Source organism: Pan troglodytes, chromosome 12 (assembly GCF_028858775.2).
Source record: "Pan troglodytes isolate AG18354 chromosome 12, NHGRI_mPanTro3-v2.0_pri, whole genome shotgun sequence".
Taxonomy (NCBI): domain Eukaryota; kingdom Metazoa; phylum Chordata; class Mammalia; order Primates; family Hominidae; genus Pan; species Pan troglodytes.
Window position 1 is genome coordinate 46,451,669 of NC_072410.2, and position 13,574 is coordinate 46,465,242.

At 37.9% G+C, this 13,574-nt stretch overlaps 1 protein-coding gene across 1 annotated transcript in view; it reads right to left on the reverse strand.

The window, feature by feature from the left end:
* Nucleotides 1-13,574, reverse strand: part of LOC129143146 (uncharacterized) — a 676,792-nt gene that overhangs the window by 561,134 nt on the left and 102,084 nt on the right. The window lies entirely within an intron of this gene.

The window sequence follows — 13,574 nt, forward strand, 5'->3', positions numbered from 1 at the left end:
CTCATAAAAACAAAAGAACAGATAAACATACATCTCTAGAAAGAAATCAATGTAAAGCATTTGAAAATGCAGAAGTCATGGTTTAAAAGTGGTTGTAGTGGCTGTCGCAGTGGTTCATGCCTGTAATCCCAGCACTTTGGGAGGCTGAGGCAGGAGGATTGCTTTAGGTCAGGAGTTCAAGACCATCCTGGCTAACAAGGTGAAATCCTGTCTCCACTAAAAATACAAAAAATTAGCTGGGTGTGGTGGTGCATGCCTGCAGTCCTAGCTACTCAGGAGGCTGAGGCAGGAGAATCGCTTGAACCTGGGAGGTGGAGCTCGCAGTGAGCCGAGATCGCACCAATGCACTCCAACCTGGGTGATAGAGTGAGACTGCTTCGAAAAAAAAAAATAGTAAGTAATCTAGTAAACTTAACAGTTGAGTCAACTTAACTATTTTAATAAGGCTGTAAAAGTAAATTAAGAGATAAAATATCATAGAAAAGTGTATTAATAAGGACCAGTATGGAGAATTTTTTTAAATTAGAATATAGTCCTGTTGAAGGTTGGGCTTTTGATGCTGAGATGGAGATGAGCGCATAGGAACATCATGAAGGAGTGCTGTTGGATCAATAACCATGGAAGAGAAAGGAAAAAAGCAAGATTTGACAGAGAAAGATGTGGAGCTCTAATGTAGTCACCACGAAAGCCCGTGATGGCCCTATAGGGTATTCTGAAGCAGGGACAGGCTCCCAGATTTCTTGGTCGTTGCGGGGAAAGCACTGGGCCTTCATTCCCTTTCCACATTGACGGGGCACTGGACATACTCACCCTAAGGAGAGGGCACACCTGTGGGTGAAACAGCTCTCCTTAGCCAAGACCAAGAGAGCTGAGAGCTGAGCACTGCTGCTGGCTGTACCCTCAGTCCCTCCCACCTGAAGGGTGATCAGGGCAGCTTGTCACAGCATTTGCCAAAGCACTCTTTACAATTCTACAAATAAATTTACCATTTCAGAGCTAATTTTTAAAAAATATATAAAATTACCAAAATTCACTTAATAAAACATGGAAAACCTAAAAGATATTGTACCCCTGTTAAGCATTTTAATAAAAAGTTGACAAACTGTCCCCCAAACTGTGCAATGAACTGAGATTTTAGTGGGGAGTTGTGTTGAGACTGCAAAAAATAAACAATAAAATTATAAATCAAACTTATTTATAAATACAGTTGTCAAAATGTAAATAAAACATGGACTAACATAACCCAGCCCTGTGGTATAATGACATCATGCCCAAATATGGTTTATTTACGATACAGGGTATAATACAATAGGATGTATGATTATCTTGATAGATGTCCCTAAAAGCGCATTTAATTTGTGTGTGTGTGTGTGTGTGTGTGTGTGTAGGTGTGTGTGTGTGTGAGAGAGAGAGAGAGATTGATTTCTCATTTTAAAAAAATGTGTTTAGTAAGCTATTATCCAAAGGACATTTTTAAAAACATGCTAAGGCTTATTAATCTCAACAGAGTAGTTGGCATCATACTTTAAAAATGCGAGCTGCTTTAGGATATTCCTAATTAAGGGGAAAAAAAGAAAGATGGATGCCTGTTTTCTCTGCAGTTAGTCAACATTGTTTCCTAAGTGCCAGCTAATGCAAATAGCTTTCATCAACCGGCTCCCAACTCAGGCTTCCAGACCAGTACTTAATCTGACACAATCAACAGAAAATAGAGTTCTAATCTCAATACTCTGTGACACCACAACACATAACATTCATAGTAATATCTTTGCCCTGAATTGAGTCTCGCTTCTGTGGCCTAGTATTTTGTCTTTATTTCATTGCCTTTATCTGTATTTCTTACTTGTATCTTTACCTGTTTTCTGTTTTCGAGAGTTAGTTTCTTTCTAGAACAGTTTAGTTCCAAAGATATTTGACCCATCCCTTGTGAAGATATTTGTTCAGGTGACAGGAGCTACTTTAATTAGCCTGGTTAGTGTTTTTGTATAATTGAAAATGAAATCAATTAGAAGGTTCAGTCTAGGAAAACCAAAGACTTATCTGGCTTGTTCACTGCAGTATTCCCAGTGCCTAATAAAGAAACAAACAGAAGACACCTCATAAATATTTGTTGAATGCATAATAGTCAAATCTCAATTTTAAATCAGTATGTGGTCATGTTTAAAATAATGCTAATATGAGTGCTGTCAAGTTTAGACATGCTAGGCAAAACAATAAAGATAGGGAGAGCAAGAAGAATTGCTGTTGGCAGTGCTATCAAAGGGCTCAGTGAACTCATGTGAGTTCTGATATCATCAGGCTTTGGGTATATAATATAAAGGTATCTGGAGGACATTGGTGGTATGGAAGACAGAGCAAATGGGACAAAGAAACTTGGTATATGGGTAATTAAAATATGTGTTGGTATTTGGTATTTAAAAAAAACCTTCTTTTTCCACTGATAACTCCACAAAGTTTTTGAAAAGCTCTTGTTTTTCAAGAGTCTTGGATTTAGGTCCTAGCACATCATTAAAAATTGATATTATTCAAGTTACTATGTCCTCTTCCTACTTGAGATGTTTCTCATTTTTAAAATCAGGGTGCCATCCTCAATGTGACTGGGATGTGACTGAGCTCTGGTATTTACTTATTCTGTAACACCGTAAGGAGTAGAGGCTTTATTTTCAATAACAAGGGCAATGCTCCTCAGGCACAAGAAATACCCTGGGATGTCTATCCTGGTTAATGGAACATCAAAATATATGGAGTAATTCTGACCACTATTGATGGCTCAATCTGGCCCATGGTGTCATCTGCCAGGCAGAGCAGTTATTGAAGATTTCTGCTGGGCAAATAATGCTTGGAAACAGCTGAACTTGACCTGAAAGTGGCACAAATATGTGTGGAATGCAGAGTCAGGTGACATCCAAGCCATTTAAGTATTTATTTGTATTGACCAGATTAAATAGAATTTAGGTCCCTCTTGGAGACAAAGACACAAATCCTGTCCACTATTAGAGGTTCAGTTCTAAAGGATGGGGACAAGAAGGTGTGATGGAGACCAGAACGTAAAAAGGAAAAATAGAGCCTTTCAGATAATCTGTAATCAAAGTGAAAAGACCAGAATAAAAAAATAACAAATGAAAAACGACCAAAAAAACTAGGCTAAGTTAGACCAAGGTATTCAGGAGCCTGGCACTTCTGAATAAGGTTTGTTGTGATCTTGGGAATACAGTCCCACAGATGACATATTTGTCCCTAGGCAGAAGGAAAAAAAAAAACTGTATTTGTAAGGAGTTCCAAATTCTGAGAGTATAACAGTCCAAGTTATCTGGCCCTGGGGACTCTCCCATACTGCCCATTCAATAAAGATATAAAGAAGGAAATTTTCTTTATAGTTTAATAAGTAACTGCTTGGGTGTCAAAGCCATAGTGTCCACACCCCACGTCGCTGGTTACACAGGAATTGTCCAAAGAAGCTTGCCAAAAATGCAGATTTCTGGGTTCTTAGTCCCAGAAATACTAATTCAATATGAACAGAGGCACAAAAGTCTACAGTAAAAAACAAACAAACAAAAAAAACAGAAACAAATAAACATCTGTGATGATTAAATGCCGAGCAGTACAAAGACCACATTTTGAGAAACAGCGCTCTGATACCTTGACATTCACTGTGTGGTCCATGGACTGGCAGCATCACATTGAGAGGTTATTAAGAGGGAAAAATCTCAAGCCCCACCCCAAAACAGCTGAATCAGAATCTATGTTTAGCAGAATCCCTGTATGAGACATATGCAGATTAAAGTTTCAGACTCATTCTAAAATTTCAGTTGTGCTTAATTTCAGGAAGCAGTAACTCTGAGATGGACAATGCCGCTGCAATGTGCACCTTAACAGCTAGTACTGAGCCTCCAGTAATAGCAGCAAAAATCTTCAGCAACTAGCATGCTTAACTTATGCAGACAGGGATGATAGAACTGATGCACCTGCTTACAAAGATTTTGGGCATTATAAACAAGTAACTTGGGGATAGGAACAGGACTCTATCTTCAAAAAGATGGAAGCTTAGAATTTTTGAAAACAACAATTTTTGAATACAATATACATTTTTGTATTCACAGGCTGTTTAAGGCTAGAACATTTACATTATAGTATATAAAGATTAAAACTGGGATTAGAAATTTAGAGGTTCCTATATGTGATGACTTTTCCCTTTCTGTTCCTTAAATTTGAAAATGAATACATGATATAAAAGGTTTCTTTAAACTAAAAAAATAAAAAATCAGTATTTTATTTCCTAAATACTAAGGATGATTGTCCTCTGTATGCCTGACTTCAGTTGAAAAAATCTGGCATATTCACTGATGGGGGCCCTTATTACCACCAAATCATGACCAGCTGTCCTCCATTTACTTATCTCAATACTGTCTCTTGTTTGTGGCTGCTGAGGTTATTTACAGAGTTTGTCATTTTCTGTGACTTTTCACTATCTGCCTAATTATTTTTTTACAAAAAAAGAAGTGCTGCCAGGAATTGAGTCATGCCAGATGCATCCATCTATCTCTCATGTTTCAGAGTAGCCAAGACTCTGGGCTATATTTTATCCATCTATCTATCTATCCATCTATCCATCCATCCATCCATCCATCCATCCATCCATCCATCCATCCATCTATCCAAGCTTCCTCTTTTTTGTTATTTTTCTTTCCTCATTTTCCCTTTCCATCTTTCTATTTCAATTCATTTAAATCCCTCTTTCCTCTTCCTCTAGTATTGACTTTTTAATGTGTCATTTATGTATTTTAGCAAGACACACAAATCAATTCAATTGGAATCAATTAAAAGTTATTATCTTCTGTGCAAAATGGCAAAAAAAAATAGCACCTGGCAAATACAGGCATTTTACAAATGTTGGGCATTCACCAAATATTTTTAATAGATGATTACATGGATTTCATGTTGCTATGCAGAGTGTAGGATATAAAGTATAATGCAGAGTTTTTGTTCATAATTGAGTTAGGGAGAATCTCAAAGAAGCTGCCTAAGCTGACAATGGCTAAGTGGTTTGGAGGAATGCAAACTGTGGCTTGTTCACCAAGGTGATTCCCTTTGTATGTTTGGCTTTGAATGGGCCCATCAGGGCACAGTACTCTTATTCAGACAAGAACAAGTTCACTTGTCATTTGTTTCCAGAACCAGCTACATAATTTGCTGGGCTCAACGCCAGTTGATAACATAAAATTCTTTTAAAAATTATTAAGAATACCAAGATGGTGACAGCAGAGTGGGATCCTCCTGAGTGTGGGCACCAGTCACACACCCATAAAGCCATGGCAGTGACGGTACCCTCAGCCGAAAGTTCTTTTCGGATTGTTTGGCTCGCTGCTAGTTTGAAAACAAAACTTTTAGCAAATACATATTCCATTTTCTTTTTGTTAACATAGAACCATCCCTTAGAGTGTATCCATTATTTACCTCTGGTAGAGCAAAGATAATACATGAAAAGGGAAATAGTAGAATGGCAGAACTTAAGTATCACAAAAGAATGATCCTGACCACTAAATAATATTAACTGAAAAAATTTTTATAATTACTTGTAATCTAGGTCCACTCACCACCAGTACAGGCACATATAAAAAACTGCAGCACCTTTTTCCCCTCTCTCACAACCCCTGGAATTCAGAGAATAACAGGATACATTTTCTGGCTGAAAAAATCAGAACAAATGAGCTATTAATATTGACTGAAATATGGAGTAGCTTCTTGGCATAATTTGAAAACCAGTCCTTTAACTTTCACTACATGGCTACAAAGAATCCTCTGATAATTCTTGTTCACGGACACTTTCATAACACCCAGCACTCTGACCCTGTTCACACAGTATCGTGGTTGTTTACCTATCTGTATCCATCACTAGACTCTAAGACCCTTCACAGATGCTCTGCTGTCTGTTTTTTATTTGGCATGAGAATTTAAGATGGCTTTTACTTTTATAAATAATGGAAAAAATCAAAAAGAATACTTGATGACATATGAAAATTACATAAAATTCAAATTTCAGAGTTGGAACACTGCCACACCCATTCCTTTATAGGCATACCTCTTTTAATGTAGTTCACTTACTATGCATTGCAGATATTGTATTTTTTTTCTAAATCAAAGATTTATAGCAACCCTGTGTCAAGCAAGTCCATCAGTGCCATTTTTCCCACACCATGTTGCTCACTTTGTATCTCTGTCATATATTGGTAATTCTCACAATATCTCAAACTTTTACTTATTGTTATATCTCTTATAGGGTTTGGCTCTATGGCCAGGCTGGAGGGCACTGGCACGATTTACAGAGTGTGTCATTTTCTGCAACTTCCGTCTCCTGGGCTGAAGTGATTATCCCACCTCAGCCTCCTGAGTAGCTGGGACTCCAGGCACACACCACCACACGTGGCTAATTTTTGAATTTTTTGCAGAGACAGGATCTCACTATGTTGTCTAGGCTGGTTTCAAACTCCTGAGCTCAAGCCACCCGTCTGCCTCAGCCTCCCAAAGTGCTGGGATTACAGGAGTGAGGCACCGCGCCAGCCTTTCAACGTTACTATTGTAATTGTTTGTGGCACCAAGAATCATGCCCGTGTAAGACAGGAAACTTGATAGATAAATGCGTGTGTTCTGACTGCTCCAGCCACCAGCTGCTCTCCTATCTCTCTTGCTTGCCTCAGGCCTCCCTATTTCCTAAGACACAACAATATTGAAATTAGGCCAATTAATAACCTTACAATGGCTTCTAAGTGTTCAAGTAAAAAGAATAGCCACACATCTCTCACTTTAAATCAAAAGCTAGAAATGATTAAACCTAGTGAGAAAGGCATGTCAAAAACTAAGATAGGCCAAAAGTGAGACCTCTTGTGCCAAATCATTTACTTTTATAAATGATTTTTTAAAATGAAAAATAATATTTGATGACATATAAAATTATGAGTAAAATTTATGTGTAAGAATTGTGAGTAAAATTGTTAGTAACATTGTGAATGCAAAAAACCAGTTATTGAGGGAAATTAAAGGTGCTACTCCACTGAACACACAAATGATAAGAAAGTTATACAGCCATATTGCTGATAGGGAGAAAGGTTTAGTGGTCTGGATAGAAGACAAAACTAACCACAACATTCCCTTAAGCCAAAGCCTAATCCAGATCAAAGCCCTAAATATCATCAGTTCTATGAAGGCTGAGAGATGTAAGGAAGCTGCAGAAGAAAAGTTTAAAACTAGCAGAGGTTAGTTTATGAGGTTTAAGGAAAGAAGCTATCTCTGTAACATAAGAGTGCAAGGTGAAGCAAGTTCTGATGTGGAAGCTGCAACAAATTATCCAGAAGATTTAGCTGAAATCATTGATAAAGGTAGCTACATTAAAGAGCAGATTTTCAATCTAGACAAAGTAGCCTTCTATTAGAAGAAGTTGCCATCTAGGACTTTCATAGCTAGAGAAAAGAAGTCAATGCCTGGCTTCAAAGCTTCACAGGAAAGGCTGACTCTCTGTTCAGGAGCTAATGAAGCTGGTGGCTTTAAGTTGAAATCAAAGCTCATTTGCTATTTTCAAAAATCCTAGGATTTTTAAAAATAAAGAATCCACTCTTTGGAATAACAAAGCCTGGATGACAACACATCTGTTCATTGTATAGTATAATTAATATTTTAAGCCCCCTCTTGAGACCTACTGCTCAGAAAAGATTTTTTTCCAAAATATTAACACTCATTGACAATGCACCTTGTCACCCAAGAGGTTTGATGAAGATGTACAAGGAGATTAATGTTGTTTTCATGTTTGCTAACAAAATGTTAATTCTACAGTCCATGGATCAGAGTTATTTTGACTTTTAAATCTTATTATTTAAGAAACACATTTTATATGGATTTTATATGGATTCTTTTCATGGATATGGACAAAGTCAATTAAAAGCCTTCTGGAAAAGATTTACCATTTTAGATGCCATTAAGAACATTCATGATTCCTTGGAGGAGATCAAAATATCAACACTGATAGGAGTTTGGAAAAAGTTGATTTCAACTCTCATGTATGACTTTGAGGGCTTCAATACTTCAGTGGAGAAAGTAACTGCAGGTGTGCCGGAAATAGTAAGAGAACTAAAATTAGAAGTGGAGCCTGAAAATGTGACTGAATTGCTGCAATCTCATCATTAGTATTGAATGGATGAGGCAAAGAAAGTGGTTTATTGAGATAAAATCCACTCCTGGTAAAGATACTATAAACATTGCTGAAATGATAACAAAGGATTTAGAATATATGTAAACTTAGCTAATAAAGCCGTGGCAGGATTTGAGGGAATTGACTCCAATTTTGAAGGAAGTTCTATTGAGGATAAATTCCTATTTAAACACTATTTCATGCTACAGAGAAATCTTTTGTGAAAGGATGAGTTAATGAATGCCTCAAACTTCATTTTTGTATTTTGTTAAGAAATTGCCACAGCCACTGCAAATTTCAACCTTCAGGAACTACCACCCTGATCAGTTAGCAGCCATCAACATTGAGGCAAAAGAGAAAGAGATTATGAAAAAAAAGATTATGACCCACTGAAGGCTCAGATGATCATTGGCATTTTTTACCAATAAAACATTTTAAATTTAGATATGTATGTTGTTTTCTCAGACATAATGTTATTGCACACTTTATGGACGATGATATAGTGTAGGCAAAACTTTTGTATGCACTGAGAAACCAGAAAAATTTTGTGACTCACTTTATTCTGATAGTCACTTTATTGTGATAATTGCTATATTGTGGTGGTCAGGAACTGAACCCACAATCTGTCTAAGGTATGTCTGTATATATCATCTGTGACCGTTTTGGCACAGCAGAGTTTAGTAGTTGGGACAGAGACCATATGGATCATGAGGCCTAAAATATTTCCAATCTGGACCTTTATAGAACAGTTTGCTGACCCCTGCTTCAGTTTGAGACCCGTGTCTTCTTCATCAATGTATTACCTGAGCCTAGCACAATACACCTTGTAGTGTATGTTCCCTATGTTGACAATAGTAGGAATAAAGAGGGGAAAAAATAAGGGAGGAGAGTCACCTCCTTTTTATGTGACATTCTTCTGGGGGCCCCTCCAACTCCCTGGGCTCTCTCCTGAATGAGCTCTAGTCTAGTTCATCTAGATGGCTTTTAAATTATGATTTGCCTTTCTGGGTAAGACATGAGAGCACCTCTTGTATTCTAGATTGTATTATACATAATTGTGTTCATGAAGGAAGTCTTAGTGCTGTGATGTTGATGGTCATATCACAGTGTTGACTAAGATCCCTAAGGAAGTTTAATATTGGCTGCTGATATCCAAGTCAGCAGTAATTGTAATTGTATAGAAATTACCATCAGTAATTGTATAGAGAAAGAATAGTTATAGCAATTTACTCCTTATTCACCTACATGAATCCCTGTTACTTGTTGAATCTCACATGGCTGTGGAATTTTCACATTTAGGGAGGATAATTCCAATGGAATCCAACTGCTATTTTTTTGGTTTTTCCTAACTTCATGGTCCTGCAGGAAATAAACATTTCATTCAATAGTGTCCTTTGCAACCACAAACTTTACCAAATTGCCTATGATAAAAAGCATTGACTTTTAAAAAGATCAGTTTTTAATTGTTTATTTTAATGGTCACTATCTCTCCAAAACATATGCAAAAGTAAACTTTTTATATTCTAAACTAGGTGGTTTTATGATGTGAATTTACTCAGGCCTCTTGACCTACATGATAGCATGTTTTTTCATTCCTGAGATTAAAAAATTACCATAAATTTCCTCTCATACTTTTTAAGGTAAAGAATAGATAGTGGTATATAATAATACAATATGTTTAAAGCCTTAGAGAAATATTGTGCATTTTACAAATGTAATTTTTTTTAAATGTGGAGGATATATTGGCTGGTTACCCTGTCTGAATTAGGGCTCTTAAAGGCAAACGGGAGAAATGAAACACTTCTATTGACATTAACCAGAAATGGAAATGGAAAGACTGGAAAACCAGGCATAGAACATAAGCAGAGACTAAGAGAAGCGGAGCACTGACAAGGTCACTTCTCCTGTGCTATCTTCTTTAAACATCTCTGTGTTCCTTTAAAATTCATATGTTGAAGTCCTAACCTTCACAACTCAGAATTTGACCTTCTTTGGAAATAAGGTTGTTGCAGATGTAATAAGCTAAAATTAGGCCATAATGGAGTAGGGTGGAACCCTTATCTAGTATGACTAATGTCCTTATAAAGTGAAATATTTAGACTCAGAGACACATAAAGGGAAAATATCATGTGAAGACGAAGGCAGAATTTGGGATGATCTTTCAATGAGCAGAAGATGCCAAAGTTTACCAGCAAACCACCAGAAGTTTGGGAGAGGCACGGAACAGATTCTTCCTCAAACAGCCTTCAGAAGGAACCAGTCCTGGCTGACACCTTGCTCTCAGCCTTCTAGCCTCCAAGACAATAAGTTTCTGTTGCTTAAGATACCCATCATGTGGTATTTCACTTCGGCAGCCCCAGGAAATTCGTGCTATTGCTGACTCTACCCTGCCACACCATCAACAGTCTCTAATGGTTGCAGTGTCTTTGCTCATCTCTTGAAATTCAAAGTCCCAGGAGGAATCATTCAATTCAGCAAGCCCCATCACACAAGCAAGCTAGTTGCAGGGAGTTGGAGAAGGAGTATTTTACTCCTTTCAACTCCTTTCAAGTCCCTGTCTCCTCCCAAGAAGGATCATTGGTGACTCCATAAATAGGAAAGTGTTGGGGTGCTATGTTGCCAAAGGTAACTACTAATGGCTATGGTGTGGGGTTAGCATCATAGAAATTCCAAGTTGGCTGAAAAATCTACTGCATCCTATAATGGTTTGGAATCATTTTGCTGCCAGTGATTTCTTTCTCATGTTAATCCCAGGCTAGGCCCAGTAGCTCACACCTTTAATCTCAACACTTTGGGAGGCCAAGGCAGGAGGAACACTTGAGCCCAGGAGTTTGAGACCAGCCTGGGGAACAGAGTGAGATCCCATGTCTACAAAAAACTTAAAAACTCACCAGGCATGTTGGTGTGCACCTGTAGTCCCAGCTACTCGGAAGGCTGCAGCAGGGGCAATGGGAGGTCATCAATGGTGGAAGCTCAGGGTTACTTGAGCCCAAAAAGTCGAGGCTGCAGTGAGCCTTGATCATGCCACTGTACTCCAGCCTGGATAACAGAGTGAGACCCTGTCTCAAAAAAAAAAAAAAAAAAATCTAGCCCTTTGGGAGGCTGAGGCAGGAGGATCACTTAGGGTCAGGAGTTTGAGAACAGTCTGGGCAACACAGTGAGAGACAACTCTGTCTCTACAAATAATAATAATAATAAAATTGTGAGAGCTTCCATATGTGAGTGACTTGTTACTTAGAGTATACATAATAGAAAATCTAATAAATCACAAATACTTCTATAAATAAATTTGTATTTATTAACCAAAGTTGAATAAATATACATTGAGAGAAGATTTTATCTGTCTGGGTAAGACATTATTTATTGCATCAAGAAACCATGTTTATTTGACATATTGCTTGGCAGACCCCTTGTAATAACTTGCAGTAACCTCAGGTCTCCCTTGCTTATCCCCAGGGTTCTACAATTCACAGGCTTGGAGCTGTTGTTTTCTCATGAAACTGATTTATTGGAAAAGCTCATTTCTATGAGAGCATAAACATGAAAAGCCTTTTTTTTTTTCCTCCAGTCCTTACTTTCACTCATGTTTTGTTGAATCATTCTTTTCCATCATTTAACAACTTGGAGAAACCCTATAATTTCATAGGTTTTTTCAGTTACAACTAGTTCATGTTAATTTCCAACTTCAATCACAAATTAATTTAAATCCCATCGTTTCCCCTTCCCCCAGCAAAGTTGTAGAGCCTAGCTCTGAGGAGCCTTCTCCCACTCCTCTGCAAGGGCTAGCTTTCCTGGTGCCTTGTGACAGGGAAGGGGAAGAGGAAACAGGACAAATGTTTCCATTTGTAGATGGCCTGTCTCTAATGGCTGTCCCTGTGTCTAGGCAGCACTGACTGAGACAGCATTTGTCTCACTCAGTCTCACTCATTTGACTGAGACAAGTGCTGTCTCACTCACAGTGTGTGTGTGTGTGCGTGTGTGTCTTTCAGAGTCCCTGTAGGAGCTTCTTGCTTCACAGTTCCTTGACTGACACACTCAGCTGCAGTCTAACCTCTCCTCTGAGCTTCCACCATTGATGACCTCCCCATTGCCCCTGCTGCTGAATTTCCTTGACTAGAAGACAGCCCCCATGAATGAGGTTCAGCAAGACTATTCAATTCTACCACCTAAGTGTTATTAGCATTAGTATCTTTGCATACCAGGTGGTATAGTACACATCTCCACTAAGGCATCTCTTGCCAATTGTCTCCTGCTCAAGCCAAGTCAGGAAGTTTGCTGTTTAATATACCTAGGAAGTATTTCTTTACAGAAGTTTGGGTTTAACAGGGATGTACATTGGTCAAAGCAAATTGAAGTGTGCAATTAACATCTGCATATTTCACTGTGTGTAAGTTAAACGTCAATTTAAAAGGAAGACTGCCTAAGAATGAAAAATGAATAAGAATTCTAAGGAATAAAAATAAATGCCTATTTTTTTTTCTGGAAAGCACCCTCAGTTTCTTTGACTAAAGTTCATGGAGGCTTTTCTTTCTTGGCTTGGCTTTGGATGGAAGTACTCTTTGCCCCTGCAAGAGAGGAGAAAAATCTCACTGTACCATGAATACTGTGTTCCCTATAAATCCAAGAATCAAATTACTGTGATTCTTCCTTTCTCTTTTGACTCACCTCTCCTGAATATTGACTGGGAAAGGTTCAGAAGGTTTGGCGTGGTAACTGGTGTTATGTAAGGGCCAGATCTGCTGCCTCTCGGTAAGCTCTTAGGGAAGTATCTGGCCCAGGTATTAGCAAAAGTGACTTGATTAAAGTCTCTTAATTTTAACTGGGTCTTAGTGATGAATTTCCTGGCAACTTGCATCATCAACAACCTCTTACTAATAAATAAATACGACACATATAAAGATGTATATAAAAAGGAAAGTTTTAGGGAAAACAATGCCATGGGAATCAGGAAACTTTTAGCCCAGCTCTGATTATGCCAGTCATTTATTTTATAAATAACTACTGAGCATTCACCATGTGCCAGGATCTTGGTAGGCACCAAGGATTTGATGAAGAACAATTAAGATCAACATACAAAGTTTTACAGATGGGGAAATATACACCTGTGGATGAATACAAAGTAGTTCTATAGGAATGCAGAGGAGAGATGCTGAACCAAGATCTGGGAGGATCAGAGAAGAATCTCTTGAAAACATACATTTAAGCAAAGACCCAGTTTTAGTAGAGTTAGCCAAAATGAAAAGGACACCTGATATCCTAGGAGGGAGAACGGAGTGTCATTGTATTTGTTTATTTAGGCTGCCACAACAAATTGCCACAAACTGAGTAACTTAAAACAAGATAAATTGATGCTGTCACATTTATGGAGACCAGATGTCTCAAATCAAAGTGTTGA